Source organism: Schistocerca serialis, chromosome 2, assembly GCF_023864345.2.
Source record: "Schistocerca serialis cubense isolate TAMUIC-IGC-003099 chromosome 2, iqSchSeri2.2, whole genome shotgun sequence".
NCBI lineage: Eukaryota > Metazoa > Arthropoda > Insecta > Orthoptera > Acrididae > Schistocerca > Schistocerca serialis.
In genome coordinates, this window is record NC_064639.1 from 281,756,977 (window position 1) to 281,769,864 (window position 12,888).

The window sequence follows — 12,888 nt, forward strand, 5'->3', positions numbered from 1 at the left end:
AGGGGGGGGGGGGGACCTACAACTCTACTGGTCGACGTCGAAGCCAACGTATTGATGCATCAACAAACCATGTACTACTTCCCGTGGAGTGGTTCAAATGGCTCTGAGCACTATGGGACTTAACATCTATGGTCATCAGTCCCCTAAAACTTAGAACTACTTAAACCTAACCAACCTAAGAACAGCACACAACACCCAGTCATCACGAGGAGAGAAAATCCCTGACCCCGCCGGGAATCGAACCCGGGTGCGGGAAGCGAGAACGCTATAGCACGACCACGAGCTGCGGACCCGTGGAGTGTAACCTTCATTGGACCAAACAGATAGAAGTCGGAACGTGCGAGATCTGGGCTGTAGGCTGGATGAGTTGGACCCAACCAATGAAGTTTTGGATCTCCTCTAAGGTGCGCAGACTTGCGTGCGGCTTTGCGTTGTCATGGGTAGCAGAAGTTCGTTTGCATATTTGCGCCGACGAACACGATGAAGTTTCATGAGTTTCCTGAGGGCAGCACAATACACTTCACAGTTGTTCTTTCTACCATGAGGGAGGTCACCAAACCGAGTAACTCCATCAGAGTCCTAGAAGACCGTCGCCATGATTTTACCGGCTGAGGGTGTGGCCTTAACTTTGTCTTAGGAGGAGAGGTGGCGCGACGCCACTCCATGCAGTGCCGTTTTGTTTCCAGTTCGAACTGATGAACCCATGTTTCATCCCCTGCGACGATATTCGATCAAACATAAGACGAAAGCTATTCCGTACAGACTGTCCTTAGTTGCTCTTGGGTCTTACGTTTGGCTGTGAGGAAGCCAGCGGTCACACACCTCTTGAGAACTCCAAGTAGTGGTTAAGTGTGTTAGCACTACCGTCAGAGATGTCCAGTCGTGCAGCGAGGTGTGACCCGTGAGTCACTTCGAGTGTCTGCATGTTCCGTCATTGCAGGAGTCACAACATGTTCCAACATTGCAGGAGTCGCAGCCGGCAGGCGAGAAATTGGACTGGTTTGCACATCCTCGTTACGACGATGAGAGACGCCTCGGCCATCGACTCACCATGGTTTTGTTCACTACCAGGTCTCCGTAGACATTCCGCAAGTGCCTGTGAATATCTGCGCTGTGTTTTTCCACCAAAAAATCTCAGTGACAGCTCTGCTTAGAACTACCCTCCGTTACAGACACCATTTTGAAGGCTTCGTTTAGCGTTGCCACGTATCGCAATTTCCTGAAACTATTGAGGCTGAAGCGGGAATGTTCCGTGATGTCTCACAAAAAATTCGCATTTTTTTCAACCGAAATTGGCCGAGAAAATGCATTACTTATTGAACACCCCTCGTCTTTGTGTAATAATCACGAATCGTTAGTGGGAATGATGGTTAACAATGAATGCATTATTTACTTTCATTTGAAATTAATTTCGTGAAATAGTGAAGAATATTTATTGCTTAAAAACTGTAGCATCTGAGTAAAGTTGGACTTCAGATTTTGCATAGAGAAGAAATGATTTTAACGCAGTAAGATACAGATACAGACAATATCAGTGAATGTTTCAGTTTAATAATCCATTGCTCGTATTAGCAGATAGTTTCACATGTGCCAAAGAGCTTAATTATATTCTGAGCGCTCAAGGACTTCAGTGTTTGACCAGATAGGCAGTTTTTAAATGCACACATAAAAAAAATGTTTTGTATCTCCTCGGTTCCGACTGTTCCGGAACCTTTACAGAAAATTGGAATACAGATCAACGTGAACATCATTTCTGCCCTTTTTATTGCTCATGAAAACCACACATTGCTTGTTGTACTACCATAACAGCGAGACATACAGAGGTGGTGGTCCAGATCGCCGTACACACTGGTACCTCTAATACCCAGTAACACGTCCTCTTACATTGATGCATGCCTGTATTCGTCGTGGCATAGTATCCACAAGATCATCAAGGCACTGTTGATCCAGATTGTCCCACTCCTCCATTCGGCGTAGATCCCTCAAAGTGATTGGTGGGTCACGTCGTCCATAAACAGCCCTTTTCAATCTGTCCCAGGCATGTTCGATAGGGTTCATGTCTAGAGAACATGCTCGCCACTCTAGTCGAGCGACGTCATTATCCTGAAGGAAGTCATTCACAAGATGTGCACAATGGGGGCGCGAATTGTCGTCCGTGAAGACAAATGCCTCGTCAATATGCTGCCGATAATGTTGCACTATCGACCGGAGAATGGCATTCACGTATCGTACAGCCGTTACGGCGCCTTCCATGGCCACCAGCGGCGTACGTTGGCCCCACATAATGCTTTCCCAAAACAGCAGAGAACCTCCACCTTGCTGCACTCGCCGGACAGTGTGTCTAAGGCGTTCAGCCTGATCGGACTGCCCCCAAACACATCTCTGACGACTGTTTGGTTGAAGGCGTATGCGACACTCGTCGGTGAAGGGAACGTGATGTCAATCCTGAGCGGTCCATTCGGCATGTTGTTCGGCCCATCTGTACTGCGCTGCATGGTGTCGTGGTTGCGAATAGGGACCTCGCCATGGACGTCGGGAGTGAAGTTGCGTATCATGCAGCCTATTGCGCACAGTTTGAGTCGTAACACGACGTCCTGTGGCTGCACGAAAAGCATTATTCAACTTGGTGGCGTTGCCGTCATGATTCCTCCGAGCCATAATCCGTAGATAGCGGTCATCCACTGCAGTAGTAGTCCTTGGGCGGCCTGAGCGAGACGTGTCATCGACAGTTCCTGTCTCTCTTTATCTCCTCCATGTTCCAACAACATCGCTTTGGTTCACTCCAAGACGCCTGGATATTTCCCTTGTTGAGAGCCCTTATCCCTTGTTGAGACCCCTTATCAGGCATAGAGTAACAATGCGGACGCGATCGAACCGCAGTGTAGACCATCTGGGCATGGTTGTACTACAGACAAAATGAGCCATGTATCTCCTTCCTGTTGGAATGACTGGAACTGATCGGCTGTCGGACCCCGTACGTCTAATAGGCGCTGCTCATGCATGGTTGTTTATACATCTTTGGGCGGGTTTAGTGACATCACTGAACAGTCAAAGGGGCTGTGTCTGTGATGCAACATCCACAGTCAGGAGTTCTGGGAACCGGGTGGTGCAAAACTTTTTTTGGTGTGTGTATTTCTACCCACATCCCGATAGGAGAAGCCTACAAGCTAGGCCCAGACCAGTCAGGTGTCATGTACCGATGTTAAGGGACCGCCGAAGTTTGCAAAGGGTGACGGTAACAAATTATGTGGAATCAGAGGAAGGAAGGACTCACTCCTGAGTTCCATAGTGCTACCAACAGTCCAGCTAGCACAACGAAGGTGCGCAAAGGGGTAAAAAAAATGGGGTACAGTGCTCGAGCAGCTCCTTACAAGCTACACATTTTTGTAATCAATGCCAAAATTGAAGTGGCATAAAAAGCGACGCCACTGGACTGTTTATGAGGGGAATGGGTGATCTGGAATGATCAATCACACAGTACCATTTGTCAATTCGATGGAAGGCTTTGGGTTTATCGAATGCTTGGAGAAAGTTACCTGCCATCATGTGTAGTGGCAACAGTGAAGTAAGCAGGAGATGGTGTTACGGTATGGTCGTTTTTTCATTGTTGGGGTATGGTACCCGTGTTGTGCGTAAGAAAGCGGCAAACCCGGAATGGTATGAACACGTTTTACAGCGTTACTTGCTATTTACCGTAGAGGAACAGTTTGACGTCGATAATTCTATCGGAATGACAGAGCACCTTCTCATAAAGCAGCATCTGTGAGGCAATGTTTCGTGGATAATAAGATAACTGGAATCGTCTGGCATTCCTAGAGTCCCGACCTGAACACAATGGAACACCTTTGGTATGATTGAGAACCCTGGCCTCGCTTCAGACCCCAGCGGCAAATATCATCACCTTCTCTGTTTTTGGCTTTTGAAGAAGGAACGGGCTGCCATTCCTTCACAGAGATTCAGACACCTCACTGAACGCGTCCGCAGCAGGATTCAAGCCATCGTAAAGGCTTAGGATGGACACACCGCATATTTATTTATTCGAATACCCGTTTTGAAGAGTAACGAAAAAAAAAAGTTCAAATGTGTGTGAAATCTTATGGGACCTAACTGCTAAGGTCATCAGTCCCTGAGCTTACACACTACTTAACCAAAATTACCCTAAGGACAAACACACACACCCATGCCCGAGGGAGGACTCGAACCTCCGCCGGGACCAGCCGCACAGTCCATGACTGCAGCGCCCTAGTCCGATCGGCTAATCCCGCGCGGCTAAATCAACAAAAGCCGTAATTCCACTAGCGCAATAACACGGTTAAAAGTGAATATGAGGTCAGAATGAATTGTTGAGCCTCTTTAACCTTCAAATGCAAGGAATTAATTATCACACGATAAACCATTTCACCAGCGGGCAGCGCGATTTTGTTTCGGTCCTCTAGCGACGTGCTACGGAGTTGACGCGCACGAACCTGTTAACATGTACATACAAAAATAAAGTATTTACATAGCTTTATTTTTCGAGTTGACAATTAATACTTTATGAGTACCCTTCGTACCTCTTCGCTTCAGAAATGTGTTTGAAAATTTGTGGTAACTTCTATGGGACAAAACTGCTGAGGTCATCGGTCCCTAAGCTTACACACTTCTTTATCTAACGTAAAGTAACTTACGCACTGCTGGCCTGGGTGGCCGAGCGGTACTAGGCGCTTCAGTCTGGAACCGCGCGACCGCTACGGTCGCAGGTTCGAATCCTGCCTCGGGCATGGATGTGTGTTGGCTGGCACTGAACACTATGGGACTTAACATCTGTGGTCATCAGTCCCCTAGAACTTAGAACTACTTAAACCTAACTAACCTAAGGACATCACACACATCCATGCCCGAGACAGCATTCGAACCTGCGACCGTAGCAGTCCCGCGGTGCCGGACTGAGCGCCTAGAACCGCGAGACCACCGCGGCCGGCATGGATGTGTGTGATATCCTTAGGTTAGTTAGGTTTAAGTAGTTCTAAGTTCTAGGGAACTGATGACCGCAGATGTTAAGTCCCATAGTGCTCAGAGCCACTTGAACCATTTTTTGAACTAACTTAACGCTAAGGACAATACACACACTCATGCCCGAGGGAGGACTCGAACCTCCGACGGGGGCAGCCGCGCGAACCGTGATAAGGTGCGTCAGAGTGCGTGGCTGCCCCGCGCGGCTTCAGAAATGTCTCTCCGTCCATATTAACGAATACTTTTCAAAACAAGATGGAACCTGACAACCAGTGCATTTTTCAAAAACCGTTTGAGCGTTTACACGAGAGAAAAAGTGTATAGTTGAAGAGGAAACTCGTTAGCTGGCGCCACATTCCCAAAATCGATATTTTGTTTTTCACAGCCAATACGAAGCTGTAGTTAATACCTTGTTCAAAGGGGCCGCGCACGGCCGAAGACACCATTGAAAAGACGTGCCGGGGGAAGTCGTACAGTGTAACAATGACGCTGACGGTGAGCGTACCGCGTTGAAAGACTTGGAGGTCACTAAGCCAATGGAACAGTATGCCTCGCTGCAATATACTACCAAAAGAATCTAGTTCAAATGGCTCTGAGCACTATGGGACTTAACATCGGAGGTCATTTGTCCCCCAGAACTTAGAAACCTAACTAAACTAAGGACATCGCACACATCCATGCCCGAGACAGGATTCGAACCTGCGACCGTAGCAGTCACGCGGTTCCGGACTGAAGCGCCTAGAATCTTGTTCGACAATGTACTTGGGTGCATCACGTATTTCCACCTCTCGTCGCATGATGATACATCCATAATCACTACACGAACTGAATCTGCTCTCTTCCGAGAAAAGCACGTGACTCCACTCCTCATTGGTCTCTTGACACCATCGCAAACGGTGCTGCCGATTTGCGTGAGTCAACAGACCACAACACACTGGTCGTTGGGCCAAGAGACTACCCCCATGTAGTCGCCGTGCCACTGTGGAGCGTGAGACTATGTGCCGTGCAGTCCTGTTAAGTGAGGCAATTCCACCTGTTGTTGGACGTAAGTCCCTTCGTGCCTGTTGCATAATGTAGCACTCATCTGCTGTTGCATTTAACAGTTGTTGACCATCTCCTCATATGTGGGTAGCAGCGTATGTGGTTCGGAACACTCCCCATGCAGGTGAAACAATGCTGTGAGCAATACTACACTGAAGAGCTAAAGAAACTGGCTAGTAGTCTTGCGTACTTCGTGAACGAACTAGTTCGGAAGAACACTCCCATAGGCGAACTACGCGAACTAGTTCACGGATAACCTCGCTACTTAGTTCGTTCGCTCTTTTCCGAAGACCGACGGGCAATAGAGACACGGAGCGAGAGCCCACAGTAGGCTTTAAAAAAAATCACGTGCGTCCACCCCCCCCCCCCCCCTTTCCCCCGACAATGAGCGTCGTATCGTTTAGAACGTCTGCCGGCTGCAGTTACATAGTTCAGTGCTGCGAATTTTCTGTCTTACGGTATTCTGCATTGCAGTGTGAGTCATATAACCATAGTGCAATCGTACACAGCGTTAGGTAAGTACAGTACCTAAAATGTGTAATGTAGAATGACTATCATCACGTAACAATGGACTTCTACAGTGCGATGACGTGGAGTACGGTAGCAAAAAGGTGGGAATTAAAGGAGATGGCATCTGGACAAACTGATTAAACCAAAGGTTGTACAGAGTTTCAGGGAGAGCATAAGGGAACAACTGTCACAAATGGGGAAGAGAAATACGGTAGAAGAAGAATGGGTAGCTCTGAGGGATGAAGTAGTGAAGGCAGCAGAAGATCAAGTAAGTAAAAAGACAACGGCTAGTAGAAGTCCTTGGGTAACAGAAGAATTATTGAATTTAATTGATGAAAGGAGGAAATATAAAAATGCAGTAAATGAAGCAGGCAAAAAGGAATACAAACGTCTCAAAAATGAGATCGACAGGAAGTGCAAAATGGCTAGGCAGGGATGGCTAGAGGACAAATGTAAGGCTAGAGGACAAATGTAAGGATGTAGAGGTTTATCTCACTAGGGGTAAGATAGATACTACCTACAGGAAAATTAAAGAGACCTTTAGAGAAAAGAGAACCACTTGTATGAATATCAAGAGCTCAGATGGAAACCCAGTTCCAAGCAAAGAAGGGAAAGCAGAATGGTGGAAGGAGTATATAGAGTGTCTATACAAGGGCGACGTACTTGAGGACAATATTCTGGAAATGGAAGAGAATGTAGATGAAGACGAAATGGGAGATACAATACTGCGTGAAGAGTTTGACAGAGCACTGAAAGACCTGAGTCGAAACAAGGCCCCGGGAGTAGACAACATTCCATTACAACTACTGACGGCCTTGGGAGAGCCAGTCCTGACAAAACTCTACCATCTGGTGAGCAAGATGTATGAGACAGGCGAAATACCTTCAGACTTCAAGAAGAATATAATAATTCCAATCCCAAAGAATGCAGGTGTTGACAGATGTGAAAATCACCGAACAATCAGTTTAATAAGCCACAGCTGCAAAATACTAACGCGAATTCTTTACAGACGAATGGAAAAACTAGTAGAAGCCAACCTTAGGGAAGATAAGTTTCGATTCCGCAGAAATATTGGAACACGTGAGGCAATACTGACCTTACGACTTATCTTAGAAGAAAGATTAAGGAAAGGCAAATCTACGTTTCTAGCATTCGTCGACCTAGAGAAAGTTTTTGACATAAAGGTGGCAGGGGTAAAACACAGGGAGCGAAAGGCTATTTACAATTTGTACAGAAATCAGATGGCAGTTATAAAGAGTCGAGGGACATGAAAGGGAAGCAGCGGTTGGGAAGGGAGTGAGACAGGGTTGTAGCCTATCCCCGATGTTATTCAATCTGTATATTGAGCAAGCAGCAAAGGAAACAAAAGAAAAATTCGGGGTAGGTATTAAAATCCATGGAGAAGAAATAAAAGCTCAAGAGGTTCGCCGATGACATTGTAATTCTGTCAGAGACAGGAAAGGACTTGGAAGAGCAGTTGAACGGAATGGACAGTGTCTTGAAAGAAGGATATAAGATGAACATGAACAAAAGCAAAACGAGGATAATGGAATGTAGTCGAATTAAGTCGGTTGATGCTGAGGGAATTAGACTAGGAAATTAGACACTTAAAGTGGTAAAGGAGTTTTGGTATTTGGGGAGAAAAATAACTGATGATGGTCGAAGTAGAGAGGATATAAAACGTAGACTGGCAATGGCAAGAAAAGCGTTTCTGAAGAAGAGAAATTTGTTAGCATCGAGTATAGATTTAAGTGTCAGGAAGTCTTTTCTGAAAGTATTTGTATGGAGTGTAGCCATGTATGGAAGTGAAACATGGACGATATATAGTTTGGACAAGAAGAGAATAGAAGCTTTCGAAATGTGGTGCTGCAGAAGGATGCTGAAGATTAGATGGGTAGATCACATAACTAAAGAGGAGGTATTGAATAGAATTGGGGAGAAGAGGAGTTTGTGGCACAACTTGACAAGAAGAAGGGACCGGTTGGTAGGACATGTTCTGAGGCATCAAGGGATCACAAATTTATCGTTGGAGGGCAGTGTGGAGGGTAAAAACCGTAGAGGGAGACCAAGAGATGAATACACTAAGCAGATTCAGAAGGAAGTAGGTTGCAGTAAGTACTGGGAGATGAAGAAGTTTGCACAGGATAGAGTAGCATGGAGAGCTGCATCAAACCAGTCTCGGGACTGAAGACCACAACAACAACATAGGGTTACTATGTTTTGTTTTAGGCTGTTTATTACGATGTCATCAAAAAGGAAACATAGTTCCTGGTGGACACATTTCACTGAAGACACAGATAAAAGAAAAGCAAAATGTAACCATTGTTCAACATTAATAAGTATTGCAGGAGGTTCAAACGGAAATTTAACCTGGCATATGAAAACAAAACACGCCTTAATCGCAATAAAGATCGAAAGACAACCACCGATAATGTCTAGTTTAAACTCAGTGCAAGCAAATCAAACTACATCCTTATTGCAAAATGTTATTTCGGTATCAGCCTCCCAACAATCAATGAACCAATATATTCGAAGACCACCGTCAGTCCGAAAGGTTGAAGAAATAGACAGACAAGTTGTCAAGTTGGTAGCTAAAGGGCATCACGCTCTACGAATTGTGGAAGAAAAAGATTTTCGAAAACTGATAGAACTAGTTTCTCATTGCCCAAACTACAAACTTCCATAAAGAAAAACGTTATCGGAAAATTTGATATCATGGGTTCACAATGACAAAATGGATGAAGTACAAAAGAAGGAGCAAGCTGTATCTGCGTTATCTCTCAGTACTGGTGGTTGGACGTCGAGGAATAATGAAAGCTATATAGCTATTGTAGCCCACTTTACAGCTGAAGAGACTAAATTTCAGTCGGCATTACTTGGTTGTATTAATTATAAAGAGCGGCATACCAGCCAAAACTTGTGCAATTTCATGAAAGACGTTATGACAGACTGGCATATTTGCCACAAAGTTGCTGCTATTGTTAGCGATAATGCTGCAAATATCTTATCTGCTGTCAGACTTGGTGAGTGGCGGTCAGTCTCATGTTTCGCCCACTCTCTAAATCTTGTTGTACAAGAAGCTACTAAAGAAATATCTGACGTTTCGGCGCTAGTTAAAAATATTGTCGAGTTTTTCAATCGCAGTACGCAAAAAAAAGTGCTCAAGAAAGGCATGGAAGACCGCTTTAAAGATTTAGAGAATAACATTCTATACGCTGAGTGTACTATTCTGGACCCCCGATTTAGACAGAGAGGATTTAGAAATCAAAAAGCTTGCAAAGTTTCAATACAACGCCTCAAAAATAACGTTGGCAGGGTGCAGTTACTTCAGAGGGAGAATCGAGATATTTTAGTTGCTGATCCTACTGCTAGCGAGCCTTCGGCGTCTTGTTCTAGTAGCAGCAATAATGAAAATAAAAAAGACACTATATGGGACGAGTATGACCAAGAAATAAGAAAAATTACTAGACCAGATAACCAACTTGCTGCTGGTACTCGCGAACTAGATAAATACCTCAATGAAGAGTATTTAGATCGAAAAAAAGATCCGCTTGAGTGGCGGCACGAGCGTCGTCAGTTATATCCTCAAGTATATGCATATGTGCTAAAGAGATTTTGATAGTAGCGACATCAGTGTCCTGCGAACGCGTTTTTTCGGCGACGGGACATATCCTTAATGAACGAAGAACACTGTTATCAACGAACAAAGTTTCCAAATTAATGTTTTTACATAACATGTAAATTTTTATAATATTTCACTTGAAAATTAGAAGACTGATTATTTAAAGAATGATAATGCAAAGCACAAAAAGTATGCTTTAGAATACGATCTCACTCAGGGGTCATAGTTATTTTTTCTATGTCTAATTGTTTGCTAACAAATTATAAGTGTTAGTGTTTCTTCTGTTAATGATAAAGGCATTATTGTTTGTTCTGTATAGTACTTAACCTGTACCTAACGCAGAAATATTTTTTGTTGGTTATTTCCAAAACTTTAAAAATGTCGATTATTTATGAAAGTGTATTTTTATTCACAAAACACGCATTTAGCATATTCTGTAAGTAATAGTCCTACAATGAATTGAAAAATAAATAAATAAATATATTTTAAAATTAAAATACTACGAGTGCACTGTAGTGGTTGACTACCCCATTTTACCCATTTGTGTAAATAACTGGTTTATTTGCCCTTTCGAAGTCTAATTACTCGACATAAAACTGTAATAATACAGGGATTGGCAACACTGTTCATTATTTAAAAGACTAGCATAACGAATAAAAGAGCGTGTGTGCAGTAGCGGTAGCAAAGCGAGCGAACTGTCTTTCTGGAAGTCGAGATGGGAGCTAATGAACTGAAACAGCGATCTTGTTCGCGACGGAAGCGCGAACTAAACTGAACGTTCCCAGTCGCGAACTATTATGCGCAAGACTAGTGGCTAGTGTCGAGTAAGGGCCCCGAGAGCACGCACAAGTGCCGGAAAACGATGTGGCATGGACGCTGCTAATGTCTGACGTAGTGCTGGAGGGAATTGACACCATGAATTCTGCAGAGTTGTCCATAAATAAGTAAAGAGTACCACGGGGGCGAGATCTCTTCTGAACAGCACGTCCAGGTATGCTCAATAATGTTCGTGTGTGGGGAGTTTGGTGGTCAGCGGAAGTGTTTAAACTCAGAAGAGTGTTCCTGGAGCCACGCTGTAGCAATTCTGGACATCTGGGGTGTCGCATTGCGCTGCTGGAATTTCCCAGGTCCGTCTGAATGCACAACAGATATGAATGGACAAGATGCTTACTTACGTGTCATACATAAACACTCTTCATTGAGGTATTTATCGTATCTAGACGTACCAGGGGTCCCAGACCACTCCAACTGCACACACCCCATACTATTACAGAGCCTCCACCAGCTTCAACAGTCCCCTGCTGACATGCAGGGTCCATGGATTCACGAGGTTGTCTCCATACCCGTACACGTCCATCCGCTCGATACAATTCGAAACGAGACTTGTCCCACCAGGCAACATGTTTCCAGTCATCAACAGTCCAATGTTGATGCGCCCAGGCGATACTTGAAGCTTTGTGTCATGCAGACATCATTCGTACACGAGTCGTCCTTCGGCTCCGAAAACCCATATCGATCATGTTTCGTTGAATGGTTAGCACGCTGACACTGATGGCCCAGCGATCAAATCTGCAGCAATTTTCGAAAGGGTTGCACTTCTGTCACGCTGAACGATTCTCTTCAGTCGTCGTTGGCCCGGTTTTTGTAGGATCTTTTTCCGGCCGCAGCGATGTCGGAGATTTGATGTTTTACCGGTTTCATGATATTCATGGTACACTCGTGAAATGGTCGTACGGGAAAATCCCCACTTCGTTGCTACCTCGAAGATGCTGTGTCCCGTCGCTTGTGCGCCGACTGTAATACCACTTGAACCTTGATCATCTGCCAGACACTTGTTGTTTTATACAGGCGTTGCCGACCACAGCGCCATATTCTGCCTGTTAACATATAGCTGTATTTGAATTCGCATCCCTATACCAGTTGGTTGGCGCTTCAGTATAAGTTCCTGGGCTACACTCGTCGCACTTCTCGTTTCTTCTAGTTTCCAGATGATTCTTCCCTGTGTGAAGTCGTCCAAACGTAGTCTTCGAGCCACACTGTAGCGGATACCAACACGACAGTGCACCATAACTGCTCTCTGATTGACACACATTGTGTTTTCCCGTTGCTTCAGCTCCCTCGTGTTACGAGGCCAGGCCCATTTGGCGATGTAGCCACTCTGACCTCGCGTCATCTGACCTACAGTTTTCCGTGCGCGTTTGGGAGATGTCTGGCAACGTATTCTTGTACTTTCATTATTTTCTACCAAGTTGCTAATATGTTACATTGTTTTCTCTATCTCGTTTTGTGAGCGATCAACGTATTTCCGTATGAAATGTAACTAACATACTGAATTGTTCTTTGAATAGTTTGGCGCTTATGTTATAGGTTTTCCGTAAGCTGGTGACCTGTCTAGTCGCCAATAGTTTGTTTAATAACATCCTCTGTTTTAGGATTTCGTCGGAATAGCTATTGCTGTTTTAGTGTATTAATTTGGTGAGTTTGTGCCAGTTGTATTGTGTTGTGGGAAAATAAGCAAATTTTAATATGGTAACAAGAAAAATGATCCTTAGTCAAAATACGCCACTGATGAAGCTTCTCTGAAGAAGAAAAGCTGTAAGAAGTCTGGGTCAATTAGTTCGCCCCTTTTGTTATGATTTCAGCACAGTCCTGTATTCCACTGTGATTTTAATAACGAACAGGTGGAATTAAAACTTAACCAATTATTTTCCTGATACACCATA